This window comes from Mastomys coucha, unplaced genomic scaffold, assembly GCF_008632895.1.
Source record: "Mastomys coucha isolate ucsf_1 unplaced genomic scaffold, UCSF_Mcou_1 pScaffold17, whole genome shotgun sequence".
Lineage (NCBI taxonomy): Eukaryota > Metazoa > Chordata > Mammalia > Rodentia > Muridae > Mastomys > Mastomys coucha.
In genome coordinates this window covers 38,006,245-38,018,357 of record NW_022196899.1, presented here as the reverse complement: position 1 = coordinate 38,018,357, position 12,113 = coordinate 38,006,245, and the positions used below count along the sequence as shown (strand labels likewise).

General features: G+C 38.0%; 1 pseudogene; it reads left to right on the top strand.

The window, feature by feature from the left end:
• Positions 1–9,282: 9,282 nt before the first annotated feature.
• On the top strand, positions 9,283–11,759 carry LOC116094689 (annotated as a pseudogene).
• Positions 11,760–12,113: the final 354 nt, after the last annotated feature.

The following is a 12,113-nucleotide window of genomic DNA, read 5'->3' as shown; positions in this document are numbered from 1 at the left end:
TGTCTTAAACTTCAATGAAGGACCCACAGCTGGACCATAGGCTATGCAGCCACCAAAACTCCAGTTCACATCTAGGGGAAAATATCTGTTCATCCAGAGGATACCTGGCCATCAATCATCAAAACCTCAATTAATGTGAAAATTCTTTACATTACCTCAGCCCACTCAAGTATATATTAGTAGTTTCCAGTTTTCTATATTTATATATATATGTATATTCTATACACACATATATATATGTATATATCTGTGTGTGTGTGTGTGTGTGTATACAAGAAATAGAACAAAGTTGACACTGTGCTTGCTGTCCCTGACTCTGTGAGTTCATGTTAGCTATGCTTAGTTGACTTAGAGGACTCTATTCTACTGGGGACCTCCATCATTTTGGCTCCCATACTCTTGCTGCGTCCACTTGGCAGGGCTCCTTGACCTCTGAGGGGAAGGATTTGATTGAGACATTCTATTCAGTTATATGCTCCAAGCACTTGTTCTCTCTCTGTCTGTCTGTCTCTCTGTCTCTGTCTGTCTGTCTGTCTGTCTGTCTGTCTGTCTGTCTGTCTGTCTGTCTGTCTCTCTCTCTCTCTCTCTCTCTCTCTCTCTCTCTCTCTCTCTCTCTCTCTCTCTCTCCCTCTCTCTCTTTGCTTCTGTCTCTCTCTCGCTCGCTCGCTCATATCTGGCTGTGGGTGTCTGTATCCGTTCCTAACTATGAGTATTGCAGAATTTCATTAAGAGACATATTATTATTGCTTTTCTTCCCAGTAGTATTTACTTCTGTGGTAGGTCAATAGGATATCTAAGCTTTGTTTCTTTTTCACACAAGCATTGTTGGGTATGCATTCCATCTCATGTAGTGGGCCTTATGTTAAACCAGACACTGGTTGACATACTTCTCCAAGCCCTATTCCAAACTTATACTAGCACATTTTTTCCCCTCACCAATCAGAGTTTTTGTGGCTGTGTTGTTGTTTACATTTCTCTTTTGGTAGTCAGCATTTTACTTTCCTATAGCAAAGATAATATGTTCAGTATAGGCACCAGCCCAATCTCTCCATATTCACTGAGTTATGTGGCTGTTGCTTTCTGCCATACTGCCTCATTGTCAGATTGCAGAAAGTATCCTAAATCTTGTCAATAGCCTAAATGATGTGGTGATATTCATGGAATCTCTTAGGCCTGAAACTTAATTGGATAAAATCCAGTTTCAGTACTCAAAAGCTCATTTGGAGACAAGAGATGGCCTGTTGGGACTCTATCTCCTTCACGTTTTGAAGAAGTAATGCCTTCATATATTTTAGGAAGTTTCCATTGCACCAGGTTTCCATACTACCCTCAAATGCTCCTCAGCTATAGCTGTTTCTGTTTGCATACCTTACCTCCTACCTCAACCCAATCTGGTTGTCCTTTCTCACCTGATTCTCCCATGCCATTCCTTCTTCCCTCATTTCACACATAAAATCTGTTCTATTTCACCTAGGGGCATCCATGTGTTCCACACAGTAGTTTCCTCTACATATAACTTCTCTAGGTCTATGGATTATAACAGGATTACCAGTTAATTGCTGACACAGACATATATAGGGACATATACCATATTTATATTTCTGGATAAGAATTACCTCACTGTCTAGTTCCATCCATTGTTTGCAAATTTTCTGATATCATTTTTAATAGCTGGGTAATACTTCTTTGTGTAAGTGTTTCATAGTTATTAATCCATTCTTCTTTGAGGAACATCAAAGTTGTATCCCTGCTTTTGATTATTATGACTAAAGCAGCACTTAATATGGTAGAGCAAGTTTACTTGTGGTAGAAATAAGCAATAGATTTCAAGGCAGATCAATTACCATCTTTCTGAAGAAATACCATACTGGTTTCCATAGTGGCTATAAAAGTTTTTACTGCCACCAGCAATGTATTAGAGTTTCCCACACTTCATATCTTCAACAACATGAGCTGTTACTTGTGTTATTGATCTTCTGACAAGTGTAACATAAAATCTTAAAGTAGTTTTGATTTCTATTTCCCCAATGGCTGAAGACTTTGAACATTTCTTCAAGTATTTCTCAGCCATTTGAATATCCTCTCTCAAGAATTCTATTTTGATTAATGCCCAATTATTTGTTTCTTTAAACCTAATTTCTTGACTTTATATATTTTGAATATTGGTTCTCTCTCAGACACGGGTTTGGTAAAGATCTCTTCCCATTTTTTGGCTGCCACTCTTTCTAAGTGATGTTATCCTTGCCTTATAGAAGCATTTCAGTTTGATGAAGTTCCATTTATTAACTGTTGATCTTATTACCTGTGCTAACAGTGTTCTGTTCAGAAATTCTCTTCCTGTTCCAATGAGGTCAAGGCTATCCCCTGCTTTCTCTTCTATCACGTTTAGTATATCTGGTTTCTTTTTAAGGTATTTAATCCATTTGGAGCTGAATTTAATACAAGTTTAAGAAGTTGGTTCTGGCCGGGCAGTGGTGGTGCACGCCTTTAATCCCAGCACTTGGGAGGCAGAGGCAGGCGGATTTCTGAGTTCGAGGCCAGCCTGGTCTACAGAGTGAGTTCCAGGACAGCCAGGGCTACACAGAGAAACCCTGTCTCGAAAAACAAAAAAAAACAAAAAAAAAAAAAAAGAAGTTGGTTCTGTTTGCATTCTCATGATCTTCTATGTAGGTTGCAAATAATTATTTGGAGGCTTTTTACATATTCATAGTAGAAGCTGTACTGAAGTCCTCTGTCATTATGTGATTTAGGTATTAGAGTAACTGTGGTTTTGTGCATTGATCCTGTTTCTAACTGAGGAGTGTTGGCAATAATTCTTTGAAATTTGGTAGACCTGGGATTTAGTTTTGTTTTGTTTGTTTTTTGACAGTTTTTTTGTTTCATTTTATTTGTCAGTGTTCTGTTTGCTTTTTGTTTTGTAACTGCAATGGAAGCCACCAGAGCTACTGACATCTCATTCTCAATCAAAATTGCTATTTTCAACAAAACCACCACCCTAGTTTCTGGAGCCAATTGGGGCTCTGTGGATGGAGGAAACACTAGCAACCTCTTGCTTCAATGGGGAATTTTCCTCTTTCACAGTTGTGGCCATTCAGTATGGTATAACAGTCTTATCCATGGAGTTATGGTAATCAAAGTTGACAAAACAAAACCCCCTTTCCATTGTTTCAGTCAGTCATGTTGTCAGTAACATTTTTTTAGTACTTTCAAAAATCCTTGTAGATGACATCCTTCGGTGTCATCTGTTTCCACCAACATAGATATCTCTCATTTTTAACTATGAAGTGAGCACCTGTTCTTTCTGAATCTTCTTTTGACACAGATTTTTGTGTCCACAACTCTTCCATCCAGTTTCTATGGTCTTGCATTCTTAGCTGAATCAGTTTCCTCCACAGTGGCCTATGAGACAAACTCACAGCCCCTGAGTAGATTCTGTTTGGATCAATCAATAGCATATAGTTGGTTAAGTGTTCCACATGCTCAAAATGACTCCCCAGACTCTTGTTGGTTGTTTCAAAGTTCAGCCACACCCCATGAAGATATTACATATCTGCCCTGACTTATGCTTGATAACAGAAAAATAAGAGCTCCTGGCCAAGCTTCTTGGATTTCTCAACAGGCAGAAAATTACAGACTTACGTAGGAATTTAATGAAAACGTTTATACAAAACTGTTAGTAGTGCACATCTGAAGGATGAAAGGGATAATATTCTTTTTGTTGTTGTTGTTTTTGTTTTTGTCAAGACAGGATTTCTCTGTAGACCAGGCTGGCCTCTAACTCAGAAATCCGCCTGCCTCTGCCTCCCAAGTGCTGGGATTAAAGGGATGTGCCACCACTGCCCAGCAAGGATGATATTCTTAATAAATTGCATGGAGGTACCATGACTTTGATAACCTTACTCTGGCAAACACAATGTGAGAAGGAAAAATAGATGCTACTCCACTCTTAAGTTTATTTTTTAAAGTTAAATTTATGTTTAATTTTTAAAAAATGAAAGGGAAGATGGCTATATGGCCAGGAAAACACATGGAAATCTGAAACTGACTGGGGTGGGGGGAAGGGCTCCAGGATGAGGTAGAGATCTGGGATAAAGGAGGCACCCTAGAGTCAATGGGGTTGCCAGGAGTTAAAAATCAATGGGGTTGCACACTCCTTTAATCCCAACACTTGGGAGGCAAAGACAGGTGAATTTCTGAGTTCGAGGCCAGCCTGGTCTACAGAGTGAGTTCGTGGACAGCCAGGGCTATACAGAGAAACCCTGTCTCAAAAACAAAACAAAACAAAACAACAAAGAAAAAGAATCAATGGGGGTGACCTTAAGCTGTGACTCACTACACAGGGGATATGGGACCTGAAGAGGCTACCTAATATTTGGTCCTCCCAAGTTTGTAGAGTTTTGTGGGAAAAATGAGGAACCTTTAGCTGATAGAACCATCTAGATATACATCACTGTTCCCCTTCCCCTCTTGGGGGTATTTTCATTTCCAGTTCATACCTTCATCCATTTAAAATTCAGGTTTGCCATAAAGATGTGACCACTTAGCATCTTCCTCTGGACACCTGTTATATTGACTATGTTGGCTCTTTCATGGAACCGTTAGCCAAAACAAACACACTATAAGTTGATTTCCATTGTAGCATATTACTTTACAACAGAAAAGTAAGTATTTTATATAATAACAACTTTCGTGTGAAAATAGGCTTTCCTTGCTTCTAAATGCTGATTGAAACATCTCAGCTGTATAGGGGAGTCTTAGAATCGGGAATGGAAGGGAATGTCTAAAATCCTATCATTTGGGGAGTAGGGGCAGAAGGATGAATAATTCAAAACTAACCTTGAACTCATAGCCAGTTCAGATCTATACTGGAAAATATGAGACCTAGTTCCAAGAAAAACAAATACATGAATAAAATATAAAATCAAGTTTAGCTTCAGAATTCTTATTATAAAACAAATAATTTTTGTAGCATTTACAAGTCCCTGTGGCTGATAGCAACAGCTCCTGATGAGTCTTTCTTTTGTTACCACTTTATTACTTTAAAAATGTATGAAACTCAAAATGCCTCTGGAATCTTCTTCCACACTACATGTATTTCTTAAATTCAGTAAGTATGGCACCTTATTCTGATATCTTTCTTATTTTATTAAGTTGTTAGACTTAATGATCTTTACCTCTGCTTTCTAATACAACCACTAGCTATATCCTGATAAGACTGGGGTTCTACTTCCATGAAAGACATTTCCTATGAGCTTCAAAAGACACATTTATATGTATGCATAGGTATTTTTTTCATAAATTGTTTTCAATCCTGTCTTATAAGTACTGAAATTGATTCCCTTTTTATCTCTTTTTATAAAGAAGATTTTAATTCTCCATTCTGAAAATTTACAATTTAGAAGATGTCCAAATTGACCCCAAGGGAATGCTTTTCTCTGCAATTACCCTTGTTTATCATCCCTTTGATTTTATTTAACACATTATCTGACAACAAGAGAAGATCCATGATCTTAATCTTGCTGATCCTCCTGTAACCATTAGGCAAATGCCTCATTTAACAAATGAGTCTTCTGCTTTGCCCTACAACCAGAAAACTAATTTTTCCTCAAACTAATCAATGAAACTCATTTAGAGAATTGGGTTTTTCTTTTCTTTTTTTCTTTGAAGACGGGTAAACACTAGAAAAGATATAAAATGTCAGGGACCATACCTTTTTATAAATATACTGAAAGATACAGACTCAGCTTCATTTTTTGGGGAACTGTACATCAAATTTGCTGTGTTACTCTTTTGATCCAGTGTGTTTTCATAGCATCTTTGTTTCAGGTCAGTTGATAAAGATGCAGAGACTGTATTCTCGTTTTTCAGCTTAATTGGTATATGTCTATGAGTCTACTTATATTGCTTGCAATGCTTTGCCATCACTAGAGATTCAAACTTGAGGAATTTTAATAGAATGCTTCTGGTTTTAGGCCTTTCCCCCTCATTTACCTTGAAAGTTCCTTCATTTGATTGTTCTATACTTATTTTACTGTTTTATATTTTGTATTTGTATTTATATTGATATTTCAATAGGATTTATACTGAATCTGTATATATCTAGGGATAGTATGAATTGTTTATAATAGGAGTTAATCTAATTGTTAATATGAATATATTTCCACTTATTCATTCATACTCTGTAGTTTTAAGTTTTCATAATTTGCTGGGTAAAACATATTGATAGATAGTTTATAGGTATTATTAGAAGTTGATTCAATTAATTGATCCCAATTTATATAGTACAACACTTGTTTATTGATATGATAATGATATTTCTAAGCTAAAATTTTATTGTAGCTTTTGTTGAATTCTCTTTTCAATCTTTATGGTTCTAAGGCAGAATTTTTAGCATTGTAACATCAAGTAATATTAAGAAAGATCAAAGTTGATTTTATTTTTCCTATGTAAATTTTCTTTATTTTATTGTCTTTATCTGTTGCTCTGTCACTGATTTTCAGCATTAGTTTTAATATGAGTGAAGAAATAGCATTTTATTTTTGATTTAATTTATTTCTACTCATCCAGTTTGATAATAAAGTTCTTTTGAATGAATTGAAAACCATTATTTGTTACTTTACTAAATATTCTACAAAACTCACCAGTGAAAGCCATTGTTTGGGAATTTTGATTGTTAGTTTCATTTTGCTTTAATACTTCAATTTTCATAGTAATTTCACATTACTTTAAATATTTAAATATTTTTAAAATTCATATTTCAAAAATAGAATGTGTCAAAAATTATTAATATATTGCAAACTTTCAAATTTGTTGATGTATAGTTCTCAACAATTTCTTACATTTTGAAATACTCATCCTTAAATTCTATTGTACATCTTTTCTTTAATACTTCTTTTCTTCAGCAAAGTTTAAATTTCATTTGTGCTTGTTTTGTATTGTGATTCATAGCATATATTAGAGATATTTTACTTTATTTTGAAATATTTGTATTCTTTTTATGTTTTTACTTCTTAATTTAGATTTTATTTTCAGTATAGCTCAGGGTATCCCTCCTTCAAGTTTGATATTTGAAGTTCATGTCTCCAAGATTTTTCATATTTCCTTCAATCTTACATTGGTTAAAAGCCCATTTATTAACATTCAAGTGTTGATATTAATTCCAGTCTCATTTATTCATGATTTCTAGACTTATTTATTATCATCAGAGATATTTATCATGCATTTTAATAATATTAGAAAAATGAAACATAGCTTATGATGTTCCTTGTTCACTTGTTAATTTACATATTGATATGTTTCTGTCCAAGAGGTTTTTTTTTTATTCTTCTTTCAATGTCCCATTTTACTGACTTTGAGGTACAAAATATTTTATTCTGATTTTTTTTTATTCTGTATCTGTTTTATCTTGACTTTCAAATTTGAGATCTGTTCCAGAAATTTTATAAATTTCCATGTTTCGTGGAGACATTATTCTATTCTTTGATAGTTTTGTTTTGGTTATTTCTTTTTTGTTCTTGTACTAGTATTGTACAACTAGTGAAAAAGTTACTTCTTTTAAGTGTATATTGAACTTCACATTGTTGACATTCCTCTGTTAGAAGCAGGCAGAAATATTGACATACCTTGAGATATTGATGGATAATGCTTGGTTCTCAGTACATTTGTTTAGTTGAAAACTCACCTATTTAGATCAATTGCTCGAATGGATTATAATTTTGTGGTTCATTGGCATTGTCTACATCCTGTGAGGTAATGTTTCCTAACACTGACTTCAGATTGCCATTGTACATAGGATAACTGTATGTTACAGTGTGAGGGGAATATAAGGAGTGAACTCAAGGATATCCAATGTGAGAGATCTACCTGCTTCATTGTATCACAGGAGGCAAATACAGTTGCTAGGAGGTGTGGACTTGGTAGACAATTTATTGAAATTGGAAGCAAAGCTATTCATGAGGACCAAGAATAGTGGAGAGATGTAATGGCTGGAATTCACTAATATGGCCCACACTTTTTGTTTGAAGCCAATATAGGGATGGGATACAAAGGTTTTTGCACTTTCCTTCTTGCTTTCACCTTGCTTGCAGGTCCATTATTAGCTGGTATTACAGCTTACTTCTCTATGATTCCAGTATCTATTGAAAACCAGCTAAGACATCCAGCATTTTAAAATGAGAAATTCTGAATTCTTCAACTTTTTGTTGTGACACAGGAAAGATCTTTGTAAATAGCACCCTGACAATATTGATGTTAAGCCCAAAAATTAATAAACAGAACACCAGGGAGATGAAATGATCCTATATGGAAATAATACCAACATTTGAGCAAATCAGTAGCTGATGGAATTGGAAAAATCCTTACCAATTATACATCGGATATAATGAGTTATATAAAATATAGAAGAATTGAAACACTGAACATCATGATAACAAATAACCTAATTAACAATTGGGTATAATACTAGTGAGTTCTTAAAACATGAAACACATGTGGCTAAGACATACATTTAAATTTTTCAACACACTTAGTCATCAAGAAAAGAAAAAAAAGAAAATATAAATGAAATTTTCTTTGACATTTTTATTTGATCCCACTCAGAATGAACAATCCATTGTTGTTGTTGTATTTATTTATTTATTTATTTACATTTCTAATATTACTCCCCCTCCTGGTTCTGCATTGCAGAGTTCTTCTCCTGATCTCCCCTCTTCTTCAACTTTGAGAGAGTGCCCCATGCCTGGCATTCATCTTGCCTGGGGCTTCAAGTCTCTACAGGATTAAGCACATCCTCTCCCACAGAGGCCAGACAAGGCAGTCCTCTGCTACATATGTGCCAGGGACCTTGCTACAGCCCATTTATACTTTTTGGTTGGTGGCTTAGTCTGTGGGATTTCTGAGTGGTCAGGGTTAGTTGATGCTGTTGGTCTTCTTATGGGGTTGCCATTCCATTCAGCTCCTTCAAGCCTTCCCCTAACTCTTCCATAGGGGTTATTGACCTCAGTCCAATGCTTGGCTGTAAGTATCTGCATCTGTCTCAGTCACCTGCTAGTAGAGACGCTCAGATGACAGCCATAAGAAGTTCCTGTCTATAAGCACAATACAGCATCAGTAAAGGCTTCTGTCTGTAAGCACAACATAGCATCAATAATAGTGTCAAGGTTTTGTGTATACTCATTGGATAGATCTCGAGTTTGGCCAGTCACTTGTAAGCCACTGTGTTCATAGCAGCCTTAGTTTCTTCTGCACACCTAGAGACACTGATTCCAAGGCTTGGCTTCAGCAATGGCCTTTGCAAATCTGCGCAGATCCCTGTTGCCTAGAGATCTACAAGATGGAGGGCTGGAGAAGGTGGAAAAGCAGAACTTGAGCAAGGAGGAGCTGATAGCCTAGTAGCTGCCAGACTATGAAGGCCTTACCCTCCTGTAAGCTACTAAGGTCACTGCTGATGTGATCAACGCAGCAGAGAAGCTCCAGGGGGTGGTCAGGGCTGGTACAGGAGTGGTCAATGTGGATCTGGAGGCATCCTAGTCATGAATACCCCCAACGGAAACAACCTTAGTGCTGTGGAACTCACCTGTGGGATGACCATGTGCCTGGCCAGGCAGATTACACAGGCAACAGCTTTGATGAAAGATGGCAAATGGGCTCCAGTCAGCCAGCGCTTGCTGGCAACCACAATAGTGTCTGAATTTGATGATTGACTATGGGAAGGATTTCCAGGTGTAGCAATCTCTATATTGTCCTTCCTTCAGTCTCTGCTCCATAGTTTGTCTCTGCAACTCCTTCCATGGGTATTTTGTTCCTCCTTTTTAGAAGGAATGAAGTATCCACACCTTGGTCTTCCTTCTTCTAGAGTTTCTTGTGGTTTGTGGATTGTATTTTGGGTATTTCGAGATTCTGGGCTAATATCCACTTATCAGAGAGTGCATACCATGTGTGTTCTTTTGTGATTGGCTTACCTTACTCAGGATGATATTCTCCAGATCAATTTATTTCCCTAAGTATTTCATAAATTAATTGTTTTTAAGAAAGGCTCTGACAGTACCCAACTAATACAGAAGTAGAGGCTCACAGCCATCCATTGAACTGAGCACAGGGTCCCCAATGAAGGAGGTAGAGAAAAGACTCATGAAGCTGAAGGGTTTGAAGCCCCTTAGGATGAACAACAATATGAACTAAATAGTACCCTCAGAGCTCCCAAGGACTAAACCAACAACGAAAGAGTACACAAGGTGTGACTCATGGCTCCAGCAGCATATGTATAATAGAGGATGGCCAAGTCGGTCATCAATGGAAGGAGAGGCCTTTGGTCCTGTGAAGGTTCTATGACCCAGTGAAGGGGAATGCCAGGGCCAGAAAGCAAGAGAAGGTAGGTTGGTGAGCAGGAGGGGGGAGGGAACAGGGTTTTCTTTCTTTCTTTTTTTATTTTCTTTCTTTTTTCTTTTTTTTTGGGGGGGGAGGGGAAACAAGGAAAGGCGATATCATGTTTTACTCCTAATCTCTACATGACTAATCAAAGGCTTCTTGATTTTGTGAAAGGCACTTTCAACATCTAACAAGATGATTATGTGGGCTTTTTCTCCCCAGTTTGTTGTTGTTGTTGTTGGTGGTGGTGGTGGTGGTGGTGGTGGTGGTGGTTTTTTCATTAAAATATGCCTTCATCTCTGGAATGAAGACTGTAGGCTATGACTCCATCATTTCTTCTGAATTCACAGCTTCCTATGGTCTTCAGCAGCTGCTGCTAGAGGAGATCTGGCCTCTCTATGATTTCATAATTGTTACTATCCCACTCCCATCCTCCACCACAGGCTTGCTGAATGACAGCACCTTGCCCAGTGCAAGAAAACTTCACGAGTGGTGAACTGTGCTCAAGGAGGCATTGTGGATAAAGGTGCCTTCTCCGTGCCTTGCAGTCTGGTCAGTGTGCTGGGGCTGTACTGGATGTGTTTACAGAAAAGCCATCATTGGCTCCGGGCCTTAGTGGACCACAAGACGTAGTCAGCGGTCTCCACCTGGGCTGCTAGCACCATGAAGGTCCAGAGCCACTGTGGAAAGGAAATCACAGTCTAGTTGATGGACATTGTGAAGAAGAAATCTTAAAGAGGGGTTGTAAATGCCCAGTCCCTTATCAATTCCTTTTCTCCACACACTAAACCTTGGATTGGTCTGGCAGAAACATTGGACACACTAATGCCTGGGCTGGCTCCCCTAAAGGGACCATCCAATTGGTTACACAAGGTGCATTTCTAATATATGCTGGGACTTGCCTGAGCCCTGTAGTCATTATCGGCCTTCTGAGAGAAGCATCAAAGCAGACAGAGGTGAACTTGGTGAACTCTAAGCTCCTGGTGAAAGATTCTGGTCTCAATGTCACCACCTCCCACTGTTCTGGGGTTCCAGGGGAGCAGGACAGTGGGGAATGCCGCCTGACTGTGGCCCTGGCAGGTTCCCCCTACCAAGTTGTGGGCTTGGTCCAGGGCACCACACCAATGTTGCAGGTGCTCAATGGAGTGTTCTTCAGGCCAGAGGTGCCACTACGCAGGGGCCAGTCCCTGCTCATGTTCTGGGCTCAACTCTCCAACCCTGTAGTGCTGCCCACTATAGTCGGCCTCCTGGCAGAGGCTGGTGTACCGCTGCTGTACCAAACCTCCAAGGTATCTAATGGAGAGATCTGGCACGTCATGGGCCTCCCCTCCCTGTTGCCCAGCCCAGAAGCATGGAAGCAGCATGTATCTGAGTCTTTCCAGTTCTGCTTCTGACCATGGGGCTCAGTGGTCTCAACTCCACAGGTTCTTCTGAAGAAACCTGCTCACTATGGCCTATAGAGAGAGGAGATTGCAGAACTGGTACCTGAACTAATATCGAACAAAGAATCAAACTCCAAAAATAATTAATTAATTAAGTAGTTAATTAATTAAATCCAGGATCTGGAAGCAACCCAGAAGTCTCTCAACCATAACTATATATGTATATATAGTTATGTTGTGTTTATGTGTATAATATGTATATAATATGCACACATACATATATATTTACATACATACACATATACATATATACAAATATTATATTTTGTGTATATAACATGACTTCCTGCTTTGAGTTTTTATGTG